Here is a 12,381-nt window from a genome sequence, read left to right as displayed (position 1 = left end):
CCCCTTGGATTCTGTCTATGGACACCAAGTTAAGAATACCTGGTATAAAGGAAAGCCTTATGCATGTGGTTTCCAACCCACAGAATTTCAGAGATCCTCCATGAAGTCTCAAAAATTATTCTCATGGCTGTGAGTTTCATGCAATGGTTTCAGCTGATTCCTTGATCATTTATTCAGTTCATAAGTCTTAGAGAAGCATGTTCTCTTTAGTGCAGAGGAAAAAGAGAAAAGTTGAATGTTTTTCTTCTTATTCCCAACTGTTTACCTCTAGAAAAGAATTCAAATTAACACAGAGGAAAACAGAATAACAAACTTGCAGAAGACATTCAATATAGAGCTTACAGTGGCAGAATAGATTGGCTCCCAGTTTCAAATGAACCGTAGTCCAATCACTTCATTTTACAGATGAAGAAACAAAGTTAACTGACTGTCATGGCTTACAAAACAGGTTAATGAAAACACTGGATATGTCTTCTCACAATCTCTCCCCAGTATGTTCTGCCACACCATGTGCGTGACTTTGCCAGAGTATCACCCAATGAATAAATGGGGAATGAACAGTTCCTTATGAAACCTAAGTGGCAGACTTTTTATTAGACTGCTGTAACGATGTTCTTCAGATTTTTTTTTCTTTTCCTTTTCTTTTTCTTTTTTTGACGCAGAGTCTCACTCTATGGCCCAGGCTGGAGTGTAGTGTCACAATCTCCGGTCACTACAACCTCCGCTTCCCGGGTTCAAGCAGTTCTCCTGCCTCAGCCTCCTAAGTAGCTGGGATTACAGGTGTGTGCCACCACACCCGGCTAATTTTTGTATTTTTAGTAGAGATGGGATTTCGCCACGTTGGCCAGGCTGGTCTTGAACTCCTGACCTCAGGTAATCCACCCACCTCAGCCTCCCAAGGTGTTTGGATTACAGGCATCAGCCACTGCGCCCAGCCAGATTTTTCTTTTTTTGCTTACATATCCCATAAACATGTTCTTTAAAAAATCATGTATCCCTTTGTACAGCTGTAAAATGAAGTCTAAATTTGTCCTTTTTTTTTTTTCTTTTTGAGACGGAGTTTTGCTCTTCTTGCCCAGGCTGGAGTGCAATGGTATGATCTCGCCTCACTGCAACCTCTGCCTCCCAGGTTCAAGTGATTCTCCTGCCTCAGCCTCCCTAATAGCTGGGATTAGAGGCATGTGCCACCACACCCAGCTAATGTTTGTATTTTTTTAGTAGAGATGGAGTTTCTCTATGTTGGTCAGGCTGGTCTCGAACTCCTGACCTCAGGTGATCTGCCCGCCTTGGCCCCCCAAAGTGCTAGGATTACAGGCGTGAGCCACTGCACCTGGCCTGTCATAAATTTTAAAAATTATAAAGGATGTAATTTTTGGCGTAGTATAAATACCGTCTTTCTTTAAGGAAACTTTCATGTTTCTCATGTAAATATACCCAGTTGAATGTAACTCAGATAGCTACCATCAACTATTTATAAAATACCTGAACATTTAAAATCAGACATTTTACATCACTATTTCTTCTGGAAACTTTATTTCCATTCTATACAGGATTTTTTCCCAATGTAATTTGCATTTATGATGGAAAGGCATATTGATAATTTATCATCATCTGCAAAAAAAATATTAATTTTTAAAATTTTCCTGGAAGAAAAATGTTAAACTTATTCTTTTGGGTTATCTTTCAGTTATTACAAAGTTGATTACAACAACATGAGTAAGTCTTAAGCTTTGATTAAAAATTATAGGACAGAAAATTTTTTATTGAAAATAGAGCTCTTAAAAAGATGCTTGGTGTAAATAAGTCATGTTTCCATTAATGACAGGACTAGTTAAAAGGATAAGATTTGTATGTCTGTGTCTCTTGTAAAATTGGATCATTGATTCTCAAGAAGCAAAACCAGGATATGTAAGTATTACATAATATGCCCAGAAAGTGATGTGAACAAAATTCAGACTTACGTTGAAGCTCCCATTTTAAGAATCACTCATGTGACAAATGTCATCTTTTGCTATATAACCTTTGCTTAAATTGGAGAAAAGATGGATTTAATGAGACAAATGAAAACTGGTTTAACGTAACACACAGCAGAGCATATGCTGTTATGATTTGGTGTTTGTTCCCTAGCCCTTGTTCCTCATAATAGATTCTGGGATGTTTCAAAAATGCTGTCTTTTTTGCTAATTGTGGTCTTAACAAAAATTGTTCTTGATTTTAAAAAAAAGATGAATAGAACTGGTTATTGGACTTTGATATTAAATAGAGTTTTACTTGTCCCTTTATTTGATGCCCCAGATGCTATTACACCTGCAGGTGGTACATAATAGTAAGATTCAGGATGTGTTCCTTTTCCCTAAAAAGGTGCAAAAGATAATCACGTCTTTCCACCACAGGCACGCTCTCAGGCAGATAAGCTTAGAAAAAAGTGGATGACTTCAGGCATCTAGAAATTGATTTCGTTGAAACTATCTATTACTTTGTACCAGTTTGAAACCCACTATTTTATATAACCCCTGAAATCTCAATACAGTCATTTACTGTTTTTCTTCAAGCCAAGTATTGTACATAATATATGTGCTTACATTTTTTCCTCCTTTGATTTAATGACATTATCACTGGGGGGAATTTTTAATGCTAAGTCATTTTGTGTGACAGTTCATTGGAAATAAACAGAGAATACAAGTAGAGAAACATGGATAGTCTGTAATAATAGAGAATAATAAAACAAGGGCTTAGACATAAGAGGAGGAGGAGGAGGAGGAGGGGAGGAGGAGGAGGAGGAGGAGGAGGAGGAGGAGGAGGAGGAGGGGCAGCAAAAACAAGGTCAGTAGGCCTAGGCGTTAGTCACCTTATGGAGGGTAAAGTATTAATAATAGGCTGGACGCACAGCAACTTCTGTCACCCAGCATTGTTCAAAGCAGGAAGCGCTGAGTCAGATGTTTTTCCTATCACCTGCCCCATTCAGGCTGTAATCCAAGGCACAGGTGCGGTGGAAGGCAATAGCTTTCTATGAATCGCCTTCTTTGTAACTATTGCTGCATCCTATCGTTTAGAGAATATTTTAAAATTTAATTTCCCAAGACTCTAGAGATTGCATAAGCATCCTACATATGCCAGCCGCTGGGCTTTGAAATCTTCCTCAGCATTGCAGCGAGGCCGCACCTCCCGTGGGCGGCTCCCAGCCTGTGATTGATGCGGGAGGGATGCTGGAGCATATCTGTTCCGGGAGGCGGGCAACTTCGTGGACAGCTGTCTCAGGCTCCAGGACTCCCCAGCCGGCTTTGCCAAGTTGGACTGCGTGGACCTCGTGGTGGTCCAGGGCGCCTCCACCCAGCCTCTCTGCCTCTCCTACTTACTCGGGGTCAGACTTGCATCGCGACCTTATGCCTCTCCCAGCTTTTTGTGAACCCTTGACTACCTCACCTTGCGCAGGCACTAACGTGAATCCTTGCTTCTTAGAACCCATTTGCCCCCACCCCAAGGACCCGAAACTAAAATAGTTCATACCAAAGAAGCAGGTTCAGAAGCATGAAGCTTCGCCACTGCTGCCGCCCAAAGGCAAAAGCCGTTGTTACCATTTCTACCAAAGGTAACAGAGTCCAAAAGCCAGGGCGACCTGATCAGCAAAGTTTCAGTCACAATGCTGTGCCTGGCTGTATGGCAGCCTGATCAAGTAGTTCTGATTTCTTACATGGAGAGCAGGACTGAAAATGTGGGAAATTCCATCCAAATAGGAAGGACTTTCCAGTGATTCCAGCAAATCGTGACAAATACCCACTTTGCTAACAGATACACCTCCAAACCAAAGTAAATTATACAACATCAAGTTCCAGGTACTTGAGCCTCCAGTAATAAAATGGTAAACTAAGCAATTTGGACCAGGTCTTCTGGTGAAAGTGAGAACTGGACAATGTATGAAAAATACCTGCTTGAAAGATACCTCCCTGAAGGCTCAGAGAGCTAACAGCGCGGTGAAGAGTTTGTGTAAAAGACATAAATTCAGAGACTTAAGCTTAACATTTGAGACAGCTTTGCCTTTCAGGGCTTTTGCCAGTGCATAAAGAGGTAGCTGGGAGGCAGATTTTTGTTTGTTTGTTTGTTTTTTACAGCCTTGCAGGGCTATGGGTACAAGGGTGGAGGCTAGAGCCTGCCAAGAGTGGGAACAGCATGGAAAACCTGTATTTTGGGTTGAGGCTGCAAAGTCCACACCTGAGAAGTAGGAATAAATTGAAAGTAAGCTTAGACTGGCCCCCAGAGGGATACCACATTATAAATAATATTAAGTCCTGAACTTGGATCAAGGTGATTATTCTCAATGGTATATGTTCATTGGAATCATCTGGAGAGCCTTAAAAATATTGCTACTTGAGCCCACAGATTCCCAGAATTCCAGATATTCTGATTTAATTGGTCTGGGTTTTTGCCTGGGCATTGAGATATTTTATATCTACCAAGATTATTCTAATGGGTAGCTAAGGCTGAAACCCACTCAGCTAGTGCTACTTGGCAGAAGCAAAATACTTTAAAATACCTACATTTACTCCATTCAGGAAGATAAAGACATAGTTGAGCATTTGGGCAGAAAATCAGAAACTTAAAAAAGACAAAACCAATTTAGAAAGAGCCAAAAGGAAATTTTAGAACTGAAAAATACAAAAGCAAAACAAAATTAAGAACTCAGTTTCTTAATTAAGAATGAGTTTCATAGTTACTGTCATTTAGCCAAAGAGAATTATAGATTGGAAGAAAATACTAAAAAAATACCTGGAGAAATAAAAGGATGAAAAACACAGAAGAGATGAAAAGAGTGATAGATGTAATAGTGGGAAGTTCTAACAAACTTTTAGGAAATGAGAAAGAAAATGCTTTATAAGCAATAGCTGAAGAGATAATTTATGAAAATTTTCCAAATTGATGAAAGCCTATATATTCAAAAAGTTCGACGGCCCTAAAGCAAGATAAATTTTAAAAAGCTACATCCAGGGACATCATAGTAAAAAAAAAAAAAAAAAGAAAAAAGAAAGAAAAGGCAAGAGTAGCTGGAGAAAAAAGATTATTTTCAAAGGAGCAGCAATTGATTGACAACTGATTCCAAACAGAAATGAAGAAAACCAGGAGACAATGAGGCGACAGCTCACCCATGCTGAAAGAAAATAATTGCCAGCCCAGAATTCTGTAGCTAATGGAAACATCCTTCAAGAATGAGAATGTGATCAAGTGATCTTCAGAGATACAAAGGCTGAGGCAATGTGTCACCAGAAAGGCAGCAAAAAATAAATACTAAAGGATAGTCTTTAGGCAAAACAAAAATGGGCTGGGCGCAGTGGCTCACACCTGTAATCCCAGCACTTTGCGGGGCTGAGGTGGGCGGATCATGAGGTCAGGAGATTGAGATCAGCCTGGCCAACATGGTGAAACCCCATCTCTACAGAAATACAGAAATTAGCCAGGCATGATGGCAGGTGCCTGTAATCCCAGCTACTTGGGAGGCTGAGGCAGGAGAATCGTTTGAACCTGGGAGATGGAGGTTTCAGTGAGCCGAAGTCGTGCCAGTGCACTCCAGCCTGGGTGACTGAGTGAGACTCCATTTCAAAAAAAAAAAGACTCAGACACCCCAAAAGCTGTATCAAATTTGAATCAATTTCAAAATGGTGTCCCTTATTGTCAGTTAATGCAAGAAATTTTTTAAAATGCCTTCCTAGGCCAGAGATGGGGAGATGTACTTTTTGCATTATAAGGTTAGGGTTATTACTTTACACAAAAAAGAGCCAATGTTATGTAAATAAGAGAAATGTGATTTTTTTCATACAGGAAAAATAGGTGCTTTTGATAGGAAATTAATACTTGGAGTGGTGAGGTGTGTTTAATTTCAGGTATCTCACAAAACACCGTGAAATCTCTCACCATTTTCCTCTAATCTGTGGGACCAGAGCTGCCTTTTCTCCCTTTCTCCCCAACGGCTCTGAACGGCTGTCCCAGGGACCAGAGGCTCACCCTTTCCTCTGCAGAACCAGTAGAAACTGGTCAGAACAGTGAATTCATTTACTTCCAGAGGACACTAGAGACTGTAGGTTTAAAGACATAAGAGAATTATGTGGCAGATGGCCTTGATTATTTGTGTAGGGCAGATGGTATGTACGGGGAAACACAGAGGCTTAGGCAGGGGCTTCCCTTCGTGGGCAGCACAAACAGATGCAAGCTCAATCCTGGGCATGAGGCCCACTTCTATGCTCCTCTCTGTTGCCTTCTCCAGTTGTGAGACATTCACTGGAATTTTCAGTAAATAACTGCTTGGGACCTCTGTGTCAATCAGGGATAGTCCAGGCTATGCTGTGGCAGAATATAAGCCCAAATTCCGGTGAGCTGAAGAACATTGCCCATGTCTAGTCATGCAGCATCTCTGCTCCGGTTGGCTGAGAGCTCTGCTCCAAGTTGTCACACCCTTGGATCCAAGTAAGGGCTGCACTGTCTGGAATGTAGCTGGTCCCCATGGCAGGAGAAACAAGAACATGGGGAAACAGGCATCAGCTTACAGACCTTCCATCACTTCTGCTCACATTTCATTAACCAAAGCAAGTTTCATGGCCACGGCCAAGTTCAAGGAGGCAGAGAAGTGCAGTCCTATCATGTGCCCATGAGGACAGTCTTAATCCATTCAGGCTACTATAACAAAATACCATAAACTGAGTGGCTTACAAATAGTAGAAATTCATTTCTCACAGTTTTGGAGGCTGGGACATCCAAGAGCAAGTTGCAGGCAAATTCAGTCTGGTGAAGCCCCATTTTCTGGTTCATAGACAGCTGTCTTTTCACTGTGTCCTCCCAGGGGAAGGAGTAAGGGAGGTATCTGGGGCCTCTTTTATAAGCATGCTAATCCCATTCTTGAGGGCTCCACCTTCAAATACCATCACTTTGGGGGATTAGGTTTCAACACATGGATTTTAAAGGAACACATACGCAGTCCATAGCAGGAACAGTAACTCAGACTTTTGGATGGTCCTGATTGCCCCCACACCCTCACTGGTGTCCACTTTGTTTTCACTCTAGTGAGCATTGGTCATGGAGGATCTGTGAGGTGGGGGACTGGCAGGACTTATTTCCTGGTCCCAATGAATGAGGTGAAGAAACTGGTAGGAACCAGCAGATGGTGACAACAGTGATTCCTTGCTGCCCTCATTGCTCATTAACATAAAACAGCCCCACCAGTGCCATGACAGCTCTCAAATGCCATGGCAACAACCCAAAAGCTACACCTCTTTCCATGGCAACTACCAGGAAGTTACCTCCCCTTTCCTAAAAAGTTCGAAATAACTCAACCCTTAATTTGCATTAGCCCGCCCCTTGATTTGCATGCAATTGTAAGTGGGTATAAGTGTGTATAAACACAGTTGCCAAGAGCCCATATGCTGCTGACTCTGGGTGCACTGCAAGGAGCAGTGCTGTTCAATAAAAGGTTGCTGATACGACTGGCTTGCCCTTGAATTCTTTCCCGGGTGAAGCCAAGAATCCTCACAGTTTTGGTGCTGTCTTGCCCTGCATCATCCACAAGAGGAAGTGCCCCCCCTCCATGGTTAGTAACCTTGTGTGAACTGCTAGACAGACAGTGGGAGGCTTCTACTCATGGATAATCCCCTGGATAGAAGAAACTACCCCAGGTCATCTGAGAGTCCTTTCTTCCCAACTGTATACCCCCTAGCAAGGACCTCCACAGTGCTGACTCCGAAAGCTGAGCCTCATCTTTTTACTTGACAGTTGTCCATAGCATTTGACATAGTTGAGTGCTGCTTCTTCCTTGAGAGACTGTCTTTGGTTTTGAGAACACTGCTGTCTCCTGGTGTCTTCCTGTTTCGTGGCTTCAGCCTCCTTTGCTAGTTCCTCTTTTTTTTTTTTTTCTGACCTCTGAATGTCAGCATGATCTAGGACTCAGTCCTTGAATCTCTTCTCTTTTCTGCCTACACTTACGCCTTTGATGATGAAATCTAATTGCATGGCTCTGAGTACCATCAGCATCCTGAAGATTGTAAAATGCGAGTCTCCAGCTCGACGTCTCTCCTACATTCTAACTCCTGTTTGATATTTCCACTTGGATGTCTAATAAGAATATCACACCTCACATGCTCCAAACTTAACTACTTGTCTTCCCCAGATCTTTTCTTCTTCTAGTATTCCTCTTCTCAATTATAGGAAACTTTAAAGCTTCTACTTGCTCAGGCCAAAAATCTTGTCTTCTCACTCTCTTGCCATCCATCCAATCCATCTGCAAAACCTGTTAGCTTGATCTTCAGAAAACGCTCAGAATCTGATTACTTTTCATCACCTCCACTGCTAACGTTTTCATCCAAGCCAACACGACGTTTTGTCTGCATTATACCGGAGCCTTCTCTATCAGGATAGTCTGGGTTATGTTGTAATCAAAATGACCCCCCAAATCCCAGTGACTCCAAACCACGTGTTCTCTCTCTCTGGCATGATCATCGCTGATTTATTCCCTGACATCTTCTGTCCAGGCTCTGGCTCGTGGAGCAGCTGTAGACTAGAACATTGCTAGACGACCATGTGGTTAATGGAAGACAGAGCATAGTGAATGATATAGTGCTCTGAACACTCTGCCTGGACGTCCAACATGTCCCCTCTGCTTCCATTTCATTGGTGAAAGCATGGACATGCCCGAGTTCAACATGACGGGGAGGTACAGGTGATCCTTGTTAGTCACAGTACTTATATTCTATAAGGTTGTAGCAAACATTGAATTAGCAAGTACTGAAACATTGCTCCCACGCTAGGAAATACAGGATCAGGTTCCTGTGAGCTTCTGGCTGAAACATTTTTGTCAACTGAAGTGCCATCCTGTTAGGTAGGTTTATTTGCCAACTACCTTGTAAAACAACCCAGCCTCACTGATGTTCAAAACCTGTTCTTCCACACAATCCTTTTCCTGCACAATACTTAAATACTTAGCAGGCATTTTAAAAATATATATATATTGAGGGAGTAGAAAAGATATCAGCCTTATCCTGGGACTGAGTCAATGGCAGCTTCTTGTTCCGCAAGGTTGGGGAAAACTATGTGGAAATACAAGTTGTTTGGAAAAATCCAGGTGGCATTGCTTTGTATGTTGTGATGGGGAGAGGGCTGAAGTGAAGTGTGAAAGCCCCTCACACCCTCCATCTCACCTCAGACTGTTTCCTGGAACCCTGGGCAGAGAAGCCCCACTCACACTCCTGCCTCTTGGGATTACTGGTGGCCGTGTAGTGATGGAGAATGACAAGTAAGAAAAGCAAGCCACCTGGTATGTGGGTAAAGATGGCGAGCTGCACTGTTGTGGTTGTCCTGGTCAGCTCTGCTGGGCACTGACACTGTCTGAGCACACACTGGAGGTAGGATACATGGACAGCGTCTTTGTAGGCCAACTGAGTCCCAAGGGAGGCACTTCGGCCTCGTGGTCAAATCAGAGTGGCCTTTCCAGCCCTGCTACCTCACCTGCTCCAGCAGAGGTTTTAAACATTCTTCCTCAGCCTCTTGATCTGCAGACCCTGCCTCAGCTGCAAGTTCAGCATCTCATGCCATCTGGCCTTTTGAATGAATGAGTGAGCCAGGCAGTAGCTGAGAAAGGTTTAACATTTTCCTTGTCCTAAGGAACATGACATAAATGTCTTTGGCTTTCAGCCTCGAAACAATGCTGTCCACATGCGTTTTAAATCAGTGGTTATCTCCTCAATCCATGTTTTCCATAGTGATATGGTTTGGCTCTGTGTCCCCACCCAAATCTCATATTGACTTGTAATCCCTTCATGTTGAGGGAGGGATCTGGTGGGAGGTAATTGAATAATAAGGGCAGTTTCTTCCATGCCGTTCTTATGATAGTAGTGAGTTCTCAAGAGATGTGATGGTTTAAAAGTGTGGAATTTCCTCCTCTCCCACTTCCTGCCACCATGTAAGACATACCTTGCTTCTTCTTAGCCTGCCACCATGATTGTAAGTTTCCTGAGGCCTCCCCAGCCACGTGGAACTGGGAGTCAATTAAACCTCTTTTCTTTATAAATTACCCAGTCTCAGCTAGTTCTTTATAGTAGTGTGAAAATGAACTAATACACACAAGTTTATCATACACTGTAGACATAACTCCAGCACTTTCTGGAGTGGCCTTGTATACAGACTGATGAGTTTCCACTTCCTTTTCCTGGATGTACCATACTGTTGATTCATTAACATTGAGGTTGTGGCCAACAGCACTGAACTCATGCCTGAATGAAGTTTCTCTGTATGTTTTCTCCATAAGAGCTCATTACAATCTTCTTGTGCTTAAGAACGGTAGGCAGCACTTCTACTTGGGGGTCATTTTAAACAGCACAATTACCAACAAAATGTGCCAAAAAAAAAAAGCAAAAACAAAACAAAACAAAAAACTTTGGCATTAAATAGAACCTGAAAAAGATGTGGATTGTTTTCCTGCTTTTCTTTTTGGATAGCTTGTTGTGAGTGTGTAGGAATGCAACTGTGGTTGCCACGAGGCTTGCATATGAGCCTCAGAGCTGTAATAGCCTATTTCGAGATAACAACTTAACTTGAATTGCATGTGAAAGCTCTACGTGTTTACTCCCCCTACCTTGTGTTATTGATGTCAGAGTGTATTTTTATATTGTGTACCTATGAACAAGGTTATAGTTATTCTTAATAGTTTTAACTTTTAACTTTAATACTACAGTTAAAAGTGGTTTACACAGGGCCTTGTGAAGGAGAATTAAATTCGGATCACAACTGGGATTCAGACAGACATCGCTGCATTTGTAGCACTAATATAAGCGAAGGAAAGAGAGTGATGATGGGCAGCATGTGGTCTACTATGGAGTTAGAAGGGAAAGGGGAGAACCAATCTTGCAGGTTACCTTGAGCCTTGCTCAGAGTGGAGGCAGTGGGTGGGGGTGATTTGGCCCATGGATCGCTGATGTGTGCTCATGCTGAAGAGTGGGATTCCTCCACTGTCCTGTCGGAGTGGCCAAGGAAGGGCTTCCGCTTCCAGTGGGAATGAGACATGATGACCTCTACAGTTCCTTCTAACTTTCAGAGGTTGCACACTGCAGTGGTTAAGTGCACGGAGTGGAGTTAGCCTGGCTGGGTTTGAGTCCTGGCTCTCTCACCTATCAGCTCTGTGACTTGGGGCCAGTGACTTAACGTCTCTATGCCTCACTTTCCTCATCCAGAAAAAAACAGAGATGCTAATCCAACAATAATACCAATTCCATAGGGATGCTGCAAAAATTAAATGACTTTGTATAAAATATTTAGAACTATCCCTAGCACATCATGAGAACCAGAAAAGCCTTTTTGCTTAAACGGCTGTGATATTTACAACAGGCCACTATGGGTAACTGCAAATCTACATATTGTAAAGAAGCAGGCTGTCCTGAGAGCAAACTTTTCAAATATGTGTTCAGTTTTACAATTGTAATTGCACTATAGTTATCATAAGCAGGAGTACACATTTCTTTATTCTTTTATTGATATACAATTTGATTCAATATTTATTTTTTGTGTATAATTAAATCCTAGAAAATGCATCTTCAAAGCAATTCATTTAGATTTTTTTTTTTACAATAGCATTGGCTTTGCAATAGTGCCACCTTCTGGTTGAATTCCTTATTTACAAGCCAGCATCTTGTCTAGCCTTAACCTACTGTGCTTGGTAAATTGTGATTTTGTTCTAGGAGATACTTGAGTGAGGCATGGTAAACCAGTCCCAGCAGACCACTCCCTGAAGATGTTGGCTTGATATGTGCTGGAAGATGAAAAAGCATACAGAATGCAGGACAACATAAAGAAAATAGAACCAAGAAGTTATGCTAAACATATAAACAAACCTAGAGTATGGATTGGAATGCTGTTTTCTTTGGACTGATCAATGCTCCTTTGGAAAGATACAATGAAGCTGGATAAGTTGCAGAAAAGGTCAAATAAAATGATGGTGTCCAAAAGACTAGGGGTTTTCCACAATTTGGAACAAACAGACAGAGGCAATGCAGTGTTTTGTGACTGTTCTGAAAAAGTAATTATGATATTGTGGGATGAAGAAGACTCTCACAGTCAAAAGTTATGAAAGAGAGCCAAATTCTACAAATTACAGCAAATTAGGGGACGTATTAAGGTGAAGGGAGAAGGAAAATAAAGTGCGAACATACGATATACTAGGTATTTTACCTATATGATCTAAATTTAATTGTCTAGACAACCAAGCCTTACAATTGGTCTTATCGTCCTTTCAGATATCAGAAAACAGAAGCTCAAAAAGTTAAGTATGTTGCCGGGTGCCGTGGCTCATGCCTGTAATCCCAGCACTTTGGGAGGCTAAGGCGGGCAGATCACCTGAGGTCAGGAGTTCAACAC

The sequence above is a fragment of the Papio anubis genome, chromosome 15 (genome assembly GCF_008728515.1).
Source record: "Papio anubis isolate 15944 chromosome 15, Panubis1.0, whole genome shotgun sequence".
NCBI classification, from domain to species: Eukaryota; Metazoa; Chordata; class Mammalia; order Primates; family Cercopithecidae; genus Papio; species Papio anubis.
The sequence above is the reverse complement of the archived record's forward strand: the minus strand, read 5'-3'. Positions refer to the sequence as shown.